Source organism: Lactuca sativa, chromosome 3 (assembly GCF_002870075.4).
Source record: "Lactuca sativa cultivar Salinas chromosome 3, Lsat_Salinas_v11, whole genome shotgun sequence".
Lineage (NCBI taxonomy): Eukaryota > Viridiplantae > Streptophyta > Magnoliopsida > Asterales > Asteraceae > Lactuca > Lactuca sativa.
The window spans coordinates 21,012,361-21,025,047 of NC_056625.2; positions in this window are offsets into that span (position 1 = coordinate 21,012,361).

The following is a 12,687-nucleotide window of genomic DNA, read 5'->3' on the forward strand; positions in this document are numbered from 1 at the left end:
CTTGGAAGACATGGTGGGCAGCTGTGCTACCGTAAGGCAAGAAATCGAGATTAAGAAAGTTCGATCCATATGAGTTTGAATTTCTCATAAACTTTGTTTTTAACAAATTCACATGGATTGGAACAAATACACCGTTTAAATCTAAGTGTCATAAGATTTCCTCCTTCATGAAAATGATTGTGAGGAAATGCTTTCACTAAGAAAGATTTAAGAAGATAGTGATTGTAAAATTGCATTCTCGAATTCGATTATGGTTACGGTATCCCTTTCCATAATTTGAATTGTGAGGTTTGGCAATTAGTCTTAAGTGTTTAGACACACATATGAACTATCGAAGGCAAAGGTGTATAAGTTCAAGAAGCCTTGATAAAAGATTATCAAAGCACTAAGTATGAGAAACATGAACTTAAGAAATTCAATAAGCATTGTTTTTCTGAAAGTTAAGCTGTTTCTGAATACATGTCGAAGCTAGTGGGAGCATAAGTGTTATGTTTATAATAATCATCATGATAGTGGGAGCATAAAAGTTATGATTATATGATTATTAAGGCACCTATTGCAAGTTGGCAATATTAATTATAGAAAACAAGAGTTATACCTTGCATAGTCGTAAGGGTTGTAATGTTGTTTTGCTATAATTAAGGGAGAGAATATTATGCTTCATTTCAAATCTAAAGGATTAGGTTGAGAAATGTTAATAAATTTAGTCAAAGGTAAATAGTGTGTTATTAAATTTTCAATTATGATTACAACATTCCTCTTCACAATTCGAATTTTGAGAACATAGCAAATAAAACATTATGCGCCGTGTCCCATACGCTTCGAGTATAGGATCGATTGCAAATGCTTTAATGTTTGGCCATTCTAAAATTTTCCAAATGTCTAGCGCATTTAGAGGGAAAAAGGACTAGAATCGGTTTAGACTAAAATAATTAAACAACTATCAAAGGACAATCCAAGTTCGACGAGGATTGGTTGCTTGTGAGTAGTTGGAAGTATAGTATTGGAAGATATGGAAATGTTTTCATATTGGATGGACCATATCGACATTATTAGGAATAGATAAGATTCTATTAAGAATAAGTTGTCATATGGAAAATATGGAAATGTATCCACATTGGGAATTGAATATTGATAATCTATGACTAGATTAGAAACTTTTATGCAAAAGGATGTTCAAAGGAATGTACTTTGAGTGAGAGACATCATATCTAAGGAATTGTCTGATAACAATTTCCGATAAAAGACTTTGTAATATCATTGGCAATAGTCTTTATGACTTTTGTGCAGTGACATTACGAAAGTATAAGTTGCATAGAATGTTAGAATCTAGCATATTCTATAAGTAGCAAGAATTTGATAGTCGTTCACTTATGAAAAGGATTTGGAGTTGTGAAATGAGAATGATTGGAAATGTGTTCAATGTGATCTATTTCACAAAGTAAGAACCATAGGTAAATATTGTGTGCATGCTAGGAGCATGGGACAAGTGTTGTAATTCAAGTAAGAAGTTGATTACCCGAAACGACAAATAATGAGTAATCAATATGGTGATAAATAAAAGGTGTTTTATTTATACTTAAAGGTTTGAGGCGATATGGGATTAGTATTATTCTTGTGTTTCACATTTGCATGTTTTGACTTCCAGAATAATTGAGATTATTAAGAATAATCGAATTATTCGAATGAGCCACAGTCATTCATATGTTAGAAGTAGATATGAATGAAGACTGTCGTGAATTGGTGTGTGGATTGTCTAAAGAGCATTAGACATAAGCAAATGTTTGCTGCAACGTTCATGAGTGCTTATGAATATGAATTTGAGCATTGGATTAAACCCACGCTCACTTGGATCACTCCATGAATTGTATCACGAGTGATTGGTGAGACGATAACATCTTATATTCTTGAAACCGAGTTGTGTGAGTTGTATCTTGCGAATCGGTTTCACATTGATAATATGTAAACGCACTAGTAACTTGGTGTTATAAAATATATTGTTGTGTGTGATTTGGTGAGTGAGTGCAAGCGAGCATTGTATCAAAGTTTATCCGTTCCTTTTATCCAAAGAAGGATAAAAGCGATATCTTTGGGCCCCTCGATGATTTTGTGATGATAGACGTAAATGTTCGGCCGGGCTAGGGCTAATTTGATTTGTTCAATTAGTCAGTCGTCATAAATCGGAAATCGAGATATAGTACAAAGAGAATGATTTGAAATCATATCTCATATGATATCTAGAATGGAGGAATATATGATCCCTTATCTAAGGACATGCGTATCTGATAGGATCAGAGTTGACAGCGGCTTTGGAAAGCTACGATTGCAGATCAGGATCTGAAGTCATACGCATAATAGTTATTAGACTTATCCAAGTGGGAGACTGTTGGATTAGTGTCTAAGTCCATAACTATTTTGGTATGTACTTGACCCGATGGTGCATGGTCCTTTTGAGTTGCCTTCAACAAAGCAACTTGATTGGAGAAATAAATAAAGAGAGAGGTTATTATGATTTATTAATATGTTATAAGAATAATATATTAAAGGAGAAATCATATTTGTTTAATTAATATTGGTCAATAATTAATTAAGAATTAATTTTGTGATCAAATGTAATTAATTAAACTAGAGGGGCTGAATTGTAATTATGTGATAGTTACAAAATATGGTAATGCTTATAATAAATATGGGTTAAACGAATTCAAGGAGATAAGGATCCTTGAAATCGTCCAAAGGATAAAAGATAAGGGTTTACAAGGCTTATCTTATGGTTGCTTGGTGGGCAAGCAACTAGATAAGGATAAGGACTGAAACCTAATCTCTACACCTATATAAATAACCCTAAGGCCATAAGAATTCGTCCATGCCTTGTCTAGGGTTCCTAGAAACGAATTTTATACCTCTTCCCTCTCTCTCTTGCTTCTCCATTTGCTCTTGGTGTTTGTGAACCATTAGAGGAGTGACACTTGTGACTCTAAGCCTTCCAAAGTCAATACAAGGAGATTTGGGATTGTTATTGCTACATAACAATCAAGGTAATATTATAAACTTATTCTTATGTTAATATGATTACTTATATGCTAGAATTAGGGTTTCTTTATGTGCTCATAATGTTGTGTATCTAATAGTGAAAACATAGATCTAATTCTAGGGTTGCATGCACACATAGGATTGTTTGTACAAATCCCATCAATATTGCTATTGGTAGGTTGGAGAGCTAGAGGAGCAGCACCTCAGAGGGTTGTCGGTTAGCAGCCAGAGGGTTATCAGCCGAGCTCAGCAATTCAGGTGAGTTACCTTCCAGTGGCGGTGGGTCTAAGGCCACAATGCCGGCCCACCAATAGGAGACGTATGATAGATGATTGTCTTTGTGATATCATCTAGGTTTGCTACTACCTAATATGTTATATGCTAGCATGATATGTTGTATGTGATAGTAGTAGAGTTCGGTTGTTAGGACCGAAGGGTAGTCGGACACCCCAGATACGTCTGACGGTATATGATGATATGTTTGCATGCTGGCTTGTTATGTTTAATGCGATAAAGGTGGTAGGAGGGGACCAGTCCCCGAGTTCGGTTGTTAGGACCGAAGGGTAGTTCAGGCACCCCAGATATGTCTGATAATCTGTTATTATATGATATGTGATAGTATTAGTAGCATGGGGTGAAATAATCCCCGAGGTTCGGTCGTCAGGACCGAAGGGTAGTCAGCACCCCAGAATGGATTGACATGGGTAGTCAGTACCCCAAAACGGCTTGACACTAGTAGGTCGGCACCCCAGAATGGTCGTACCGGGTAGGTCGGGCACCCCAGGATTGCCTGGTAGTATGTATGTTATGCGATTGTATGGTATGTGGTAGTCTGGGGGAGCTCACTAAGCTTCGTGCTTACGGTTTCAGTTTTTTTTTTGGTTTCAGGTACTCAGTTTTCAAAAGATGAGCTCGGAGGGATTGTAGTGCACACACCATAGTCTGTTAGCCTGGGAATGTTTACTCTGATAATAAGATTATGTTTTGGATTAATGCCCAGAAATTATGTTATGACTTATGATGCGGTTTTTATAAATATGGTTTTAGTAATGTGTTTAAAAGAAATTTTTAGTCGTGATTTTTGGGTCGTTACACCCTCTGATGCTGCCACTGGACCTGAGCTAGAGGCACCTCCTTGTTCCTTAGAACCTTGAACTTCCGGTCCAAGATCGCGATCGGTCTCTCAACATAATTCAGACTCGCGTCCACCTAGACATCCTCCAACGGTACCACTGCCGACTCGTCAGCTACACACTTCCTCAGCTGAGACACGTGGAAGGTATCATGGATCTGGCTCAACCCCACAGGTAGCTCCAATAGATATGGTACCCTGCCCACCCTCACGATCACCCTAAACGGTTCAATGTACAGGGGCCCCAACTTGCCCCTTTTCCTGAATCAGATCACTCCTTTCCAAGGAGACACTTTCAGGAGTACAAAATCTCCAACCTGAAACTCGAGCTCGGATCGACGCCTATCTGCGTAACGTTTTTGGCGACTCTAGGCCATCAGGAACCTCTATCTAACCTGCTGAATCTGCTCTGTCGTCTGAAGCACTATCTCAGTGCTACCCATCACTCGATGCCCTACCTCTCCCCAACAGATGGGAGTCCGACACCTCCTCCCATACAACAACTCAAAGGGAGGCATACCAATGCTCGAATGGTGGCTGTTGTTATAGGAAAACTCAGCCAAAGGCAGATACGTGTCCCAACTCCCTCTAAAGTCCAACACACATGCTCGAAGCATGTCCTCGAGCGTCTGAATCGTCCGCTCACTCTGTCCGTCCGTCATGGGTGGTAAGCGGTACTAAAATGCAGCCTAGTACCCAACTCCTAATGGAACTTCTTCCAGAACCTATAAGTGAAACACACATCTTGATCTGACACAATCGAGATAGGTACACCATGCCACGATACCACCTCCCTCACATACACCTCTGCCAACCTCTCTGCGGAAGAGCTCTCACTGATAGCAAGAAAATGAGCAATCTTTGTCAGCCGGTTGACGATCACCCAAATCGCATCGACGCCTCTCGCAGTCCTCGACAATTAGGTGATAAAATCCATGGAAATCTGTTCCCACTTCCGCTGGGGAACCTCGAGCGCCTGCAACTTGCCATGTGGACACTGGTGCTCGGCCTTAACCCTGTGACAAGTCAAGCACCTCTCTACAAACCAAGGCACATCCCTCTTCATATAGGGCCACCAGTAGTCTCTTTTCAGGTCCAAATACATCTTAGTGGCCCTGGGATAGATCGAAAACCTCGACCTGTGCACCTCCTCCATCAAAATGGCACATGCCCCACCCTCAAATGGCACCCAAATCTGGACCTGGAAGGTCATAAGACCCTGGCTATCAGCAATGAACTCTGATATCTGACCAATCACCCGCTCTCGCTTGCGGTTCTCCGGTCTCATGGCCTCCACCTGGGCCTCCCGAATGGTGTCCAACACCGGAGTCATCACTATCAACCTCATACAAACATCTCGCAAAGGGGCACTCTCTGCCCTACGACTCAAGGCATCGGCTACTACGTTAGCCTTACCCGGGTGTTACAGGATCTCACACTCATAATCCTTTACCACGTCCAACCATCTCCTCTGATGCATGTTCAGGTTGGGCTGATCCATCAGATACTTCAAGCTCTTGTGGTCCGTGTATATGGTTCACCGAACCCCATACAAATAGTGACACCAGATCTTGAGGGCGAACACCATAGCCCCCAAATCCAGATCGTGAGTAGGATACCTCGTCTCATGAGGCTTCAGCTGCCTCGATGCGTATGCTATCACATGCCCTCTCTGCATCAGCACCGCACCCACTCCCGATATCGACGCGTCACAATATACCACAAAGTCCTCCATTCCCCCCGGAAGGGTCAACACTGGGGCTTCGCACAATCTCTGGCGAAGTGTCTCAAATGAGGCCTGCTGCTCCGGGCCCCAACTGAAAACCACGCCCTTCCGGGTCAGCCTGGTGAGAGGAAAAACAATCCTGGATGAATCTCCGATAATAACCGGCCAACCCCAGGAAACTCCTAATCTTCGAAGGGGATCTCGGAGCCTCCCAACTCATCACCGCCTCAATCTTGGCCGGATCGACCAATATCCCATTCTGATTGATAAGGTGTCCTAGAAATTGGACCTCTCGTAACCAGAAATCGCACTTGGAGAATTTGGCATAAAGCCTCTCCGATCTCAGAATTCCGAGGATCACCCTTAAATGCTCCTCATGGTGCTCTCTGGACCTCGAATACACCAATATATCATCAATGAACACGATCACCGAACAATCCAACATCGGCCTACACACCTTGTTCATGAGATCCATGAACGCCGCCGGTGCATTGGTGAGCCCAAAAGGCATCACCATGAACTCGTAATGCCTGTAACGAGTCCTGAACGCTGTCTTCTGGATATCCTCATCACGCACCATCATCTGATGATATCCAGACCTCAAATCAATCTTGGAGAATGAAGACGCTCCCTGCAACTAGTCGAACAAATCGTCGATCCTCGGTAAGGGGTAACGGTTCTTGACCGTCAGCTTGTTCAACTCCCGATAATAAATGCACATCCGGTGTGAACCATCCTTTTTCTAGACAAAAAGAATCGGCGCTCCCTACGGCGAGCTACTTGGTTGTATAAACTCCTTTCCTAGTAGCTCCTGAAGCTGCGAGGATAACTCCTGCATCTCTAGAGGTGCAAGGCAATAGGGCGCCTTAGCGATAGGCGCTGCCCTCGGAACCAAATCGATACGGAACTCCACCTGCCTCTCGGGAGGCACACCCGGCAACTCCTCGGGGAAAACATTCGGGAACTCATGCACTATCGAGACCTCATCGACTGACCTCGGTCTCTCTGCACCTACCCTCGTGTCCACCATATAAGCCACAAACCCACTACAGCCCTGCTGTAGACTCTGCGTCGCTCTCACGGCCGAACAAAATGTTGACCCAGAATGGGTACCCTCTCCATAAAGTGTAAGAAATCCCCCACTAGGGTCTCGTATGGTCACCAGTTATCGCTCGTAGTCGATAACCGCTCAAAATCTACTCAGCCAGTCCATGCCCACAATGACACAGACATCTCCCATAGCAATCGGGAGCAAATCAATCGGAAACTCAACGCCGAAGCTCTCGAGTACACATCCTCGAATCACATCAGTGGCATACACTGCTCTCTCATTAGCTATGGAAACTCGCAAAGGTCGACTCAACGCCTCTCGACGAATATCGATGTGCTGACTAAAGGCTAACAACACAAAAGACCGAATCGCACCCGAGTCAAATAACACCAAAGCAGGTACAGAACACACAAAAAATGTACCTACGCATATCACAACATAAGCGTAACACCACAAACTCAAAATAAACAGAGGAAATAATACATACCAGCCACAACATCGGGTGTTGCGTGGACCTCCTCTTCTGTCAACTGGAAGGCTCTCCCGTGAGCCTTCGGCGCCTCGGCCTTCACCGGCCAACTCTCTGTAGCCTGAACAGCAGCAGGGACATATCCTTGAGAAGCTCCATGGGTTGACCCTCGTAACTGTAGACACTTGGCCTTCCGGTATCCGGTCTTGTTCCAGTGAAAACAAACTGCAAACCCCTTGGGGCAATCCTTGGCCATATGCCCCTCCTTGACACACTTGTAGCAAGACCGTGCTCTGCACACCTCCTCATGACTCTTGCTGCACTTGCCACAAGTGTGACCCTTCTGGTTCCCTGATCTCGAATCGGCGGGCCTAGCTCACTTGGCAGCTGGCTGGGATTGTGCCTGTCGCTGATCCCTTCCCTGATATTCTGCCTCCTCCCTAGCCTAAGTCTCTGGCTCAATCTCCCTCTTCCGGGAATTTTCCTGAAGCTCGGCAAATGTCTGGTAGGTCGAGTTCGCCACGAACTCATGGATGTCTCTCCTCAAAATACTCAAATACCGACTCATACGTGCCTGCTCGGAAGACACGTGCTCAGGGCAGAACATCGCCCTCTCATGAAACATCCTGGTGATCACAGTAACAAACTCAGTAGCCTGCTTGAGGGTCAAGAACTCCTGGGCCAAACGCTCCCTTTCCACCGGGGGAACGTACTCATCACGAAACATAGCGGTGAACCTCTCCCAAGTCACCGCAGCAAGCTCTGCTGAAGAATAGTGCGCTGTCACAAACTTCCACCTGTCCTTCGCCCCCCAAGCGAAGCTGGTTCAGCGCGAACCGAACTCTTAGATTCTCCGGACATGAACATGTGTAGAAGCACCCCTCAATGTCAAAGATCTACCTCATCGCGACTATCGGATCCTGAGCCCCATCAAACTCTGGTGGCTTCGTGTTGCTGAACTCCCGGTACAGCAACGCGTCACCCCCTGCGGCCTGGCAGCAACAATGGCCGCAGTGGCTGCATCAACATCGGTAAGAGCAGCATACCGCTCATCAAAAGTCTCAATCAGCATGGTCTTGATAGACCCGAACATCTCTGAAATCTCAGCGCGGATGGCAGCAGCAACCTCATCATGAATCATCTGGCAGAGCTCCTCATCGCTCACACCCCCTTGCTAGTCCCTGGCCTGTGGCATGTCCCCACCATGATGTCTCTCTGAAATACAACACAAGATATTAGAGTCACGCTCGAGTGTACACACACTCGATATCCCAATCCTACTTGATCCCTGATACCTTAAGGATTCTTACTTGGGCTGCGCATTGATCCGGTGCCTTCGGTAGTACGGGCCCAACACTACCATCCACACTGCATCAATATTCACCCCAAGTCCTCCTCATAGGATCGCAAATCCCAAGTACTCTACTCTCTCCCTATGCATAGTCTACTCTCTAGTAGATCTCTCATAAGCTCCTCGCTGCTATCTATTCACTCTCAAGCATCTCCTAGTAGCAAAATCCCTAGGCTAAGGCATAACAAATCAGGCCACTCTAGTCCTAATAAGAATAGCTAGCCTAATCTAGCATGCATATCATATCGTAACATATCTCAAAACTCATAACGTAAGGGTATTTTGGGAAATCGTTGTTCGGGCGCTAGCTGATCGTACACACTGCTCTGCTCTGCTCTTTCAAAAAAAATTTACTCTTAAAAAATTTTTTGTGAATTTTATTTTGAAAATCTCTCAAATCCTCAGTTTGAGTTCAGATACGCCCGAAGGTGCACCCGAATCCCTCAAACCAAGGCTTTGATACCAACTTGTAACACCTAAATTTTCAAATAATTTTTCACATTTTAAAAACACACTTTCATTCATAATGGTAATAAAAATATCATTGTCTCACATAATCAGTTCATAACATCACATCCCAAGATCATAAAAATGTAAAAAACTCCTCATGTGTGTACTGATCAAGCCGGCGCCTTCCCGCGATCCTCACTGGTACCTGAAACACATAACACAACAGTGTAAGCATAAATGCTTAGTGAGTTCCCCAAAATACCACACACAACACATATTAGCCACTCGAGACTATAACTCTGTTTGACCCTCTGGTCAAAGTGTCTCAGTGGAACCCTCGAGTCCCATAACCCTGTGGGCCCTCTGGCCCTAACTCTATGGACCTTCCGGTCCTAACTCTGTAAACTCTATAACATACTTAGCATAATTCACATATAAATCACATCATGCAAAAGCATAGAAAATACGCTGTCACATAACTCTAATTACCACCCTAGGTAAAGTATAGTGAGAAGAATCACCTCGGGTAACGAAGTAATCTCGAACTCTATAAAAATCTGGTCTAGCCTCCGCCTAATCATTCGAAATAAACACTCTAAATCAACGCATCTCTCAAGGCTAGACTTTTCCCTCTCTTCATACTCTCAGAAGGGTAAAAGACCATTTTACCCCTCTCATGGCTCAAAGACCCTAAAGTTGACCAAACCCTAAAAGTCAACAAAAGTCAACTCTCCGGGTTACACTGCGCGTACCAAACATGTACGTTGGGCGTACCCAGCATCCTAACAGAAACGGGGTGCGCGACTCCTTATGTCGCGCGTACTGAGATTACGCGCCGCATAACTCCCAGTTTCAGACTCTAAGCTCTTTGAGGTCCTAAACAATTAAGACCCACGTCCAACTTCTTGATCTGACCATTTCTAAGCCTCTTAATCCATAGAGTTGGTGACTTTAAGCCTTTGCATGGCTGGAAAAGTCACTAACACCCATACCATTCCATTTCCCAACTCTAGAAAGCTCATAACTCAAGCATGACCTCATAACAACGACCAATATGGAAACTTTATGGATTTATAACACAAATATCACTGAAATGGGATCGATCTATGTCCATGGAGTACATTACACTCCTAAACTCTCCACCTTTGGGACTTTTAACCCTAGAAATGGCCCATGCAATCATCTAACCAAACAAAGAGGAATGTTTTGAACTTTATACCTCTAGATGAAGCTCCTTTCTCTGTAAATCTCAGATCCAAACTTGCACTTCAAGCCCTAGCCTCCACAAGCTCTTCTCCTTCTTCTTCACTAACACACCAATACACTTTTAGCTCGAAAACACACACACAAGCTAAGAACGATGGAAGTCTCTCTCTTATGGTTTCACTCTCTGATATGGAGGTTGAGAAATGCGCCTTAACATCCTTTAAATAGTGCACAAGCCAAACATTTAGGGTTTGCATCTGGACCCGTTACGCCCAGCGTAACCCTGGGTACGCCCAGCGTACCCAGGCGAGTCCGCGTCCAAAATAAGCGCATGAGTACGCACAGCGTACTCCACAGTACGCCCAGCGTACTCATTTGCTACAAGAACTTTCTCTCAAGGGACCACTCTTGGCAACTTTACAAAACGGAAGGGTTAAATAGCTTACCTGAATTTCGGGATGTTACAGAAAAAACAAACTAAGCAAAGATGGAACAGAAAAATAAAGAACACGATTAATCACAAAGATGTCTTTTACTAAGAAATGAGTGTTCTCACCAAGAGAACGAAGGTCACAAAGACGGTCACCAAGACTTACATTAGGGTTTCACCCTAATTTTGAATATATACAAAACTATTCTAGTGAATCCCTTTAATTAAGGGACTTTATCTAGTCTATAATAAGAATTAGTCCTTATTATTGGATTAGTGTCTAAGTCCATAACTATTTTGCTATGTATTTGACCCGATTGTGAGCATGTTCCTTTTGGGTTGTCTTCATCAAAGCAACTTGATAGGATGATTTGTGGAGAAAGTGATTAATTATGATTTATTAATATATTATATTAATAATATATAAAAAGAGAAATCATATTGTTTAATTAATATTAGTCAAGAATTAATAAGAATTAATTTTGTGGCTAAAAGACATTAATTAAATATAGGGGGCTAGAATAGTCAATTGTGTGATAGTTGGATATTAGGCTAATGAACTCCATAGAGGTTGGAGTGGATGAAATCTATGGGGAAACCCATGAGAATTCGTCCAAGGCCTCTAAGGAGGGAGTCCATGGGCTGCTTAGGGCCTAAGCAGTCAGATCAGGGTTCCTAGTTCAAAACTCTAATAGCCTCACTATATAAAGACCCCTAGGGAACCCAAAAACGTGGCTAAGCATTCCTTGGAGTTTCTTGGACGTTTTTGGTGCCTCCTTCTCCTCTCCTAAGTCATCCTCTTGCTCTTGGTGTTTGTGAGCCATTAGAGGTGTGACACTTGTGACACTAAGCTTTCAGAAGCCAATTACAAGAAGGAATAGATTGTTATTGCAACATCAAAATCAAAGGTAAGATCTAAACCCTATATTATGATAATATTGATTATTATGTGCTAGATCTAGGGTTTATGGCTTTGGATGATTATTACATGTTCATTAGACAAACTAGATCCAAAGCTTTAGGGTTTGCATGTACACCATAGGAATGATGTAGTGCTCAAAACCCATCAGTAGTATCAGAGCTTAGGCTGTTTGATTGATGTATTTGATGCTTGTTTAATCATTCATTGCCTGAACATCAAAGTTTTTGGTCCTCTGCCTGACTGACTCAGCAAGTCAGTTGATGAAATCGGCGAGTCAAGTTGACTCAGCAAGTCCAGTCCCTGACTCGGCGAGTCTCGGGGTCAGACGTAGGATACTTCTGGATTTTTACCTATTTTGTTGTGGGATAATTACCAAAAACGTTTTTCATTAATAAAATCCTAATTTTATCAATATTTGGTGACCATCCTTACCAAAATAGAAGAAAATTGTCAAAATTAAGATATTTACTTGTTTTATAAGATAAATATTAATTATTTGTAATTTTGTTTTGAATTATGTAGTAAGAAATTGAATTAGGTCAAATTTAGATAATTACCAATTATTTGATTAATTTTAATTATTTGTAATTTGATCTAGATAGTTTTGAAAAGTTTCAAAACTTGCCCTCAAGTTTTGGAATTTAAACTTTTGATTAAAAGTTTAATTTTAAAATATTTAAATTCTAAACCTTAGTTTTGAAAAGTTCAAATTACACCCTTATAGATTTATTAAGTTAATTAAAAGTATAATTAAAAGAGAGTTAATAAATCCATAATGATATGGTTTATATTTAATTAAATTAAAAGTGTATTTTATAAAATTAAACCACCTAGTATTTTAAAAGTGTAAAATACACCCTTATACTATATATAACATTAAAAGTCTAATATTATGTATGTATAACTTAAACTGCTAGTCT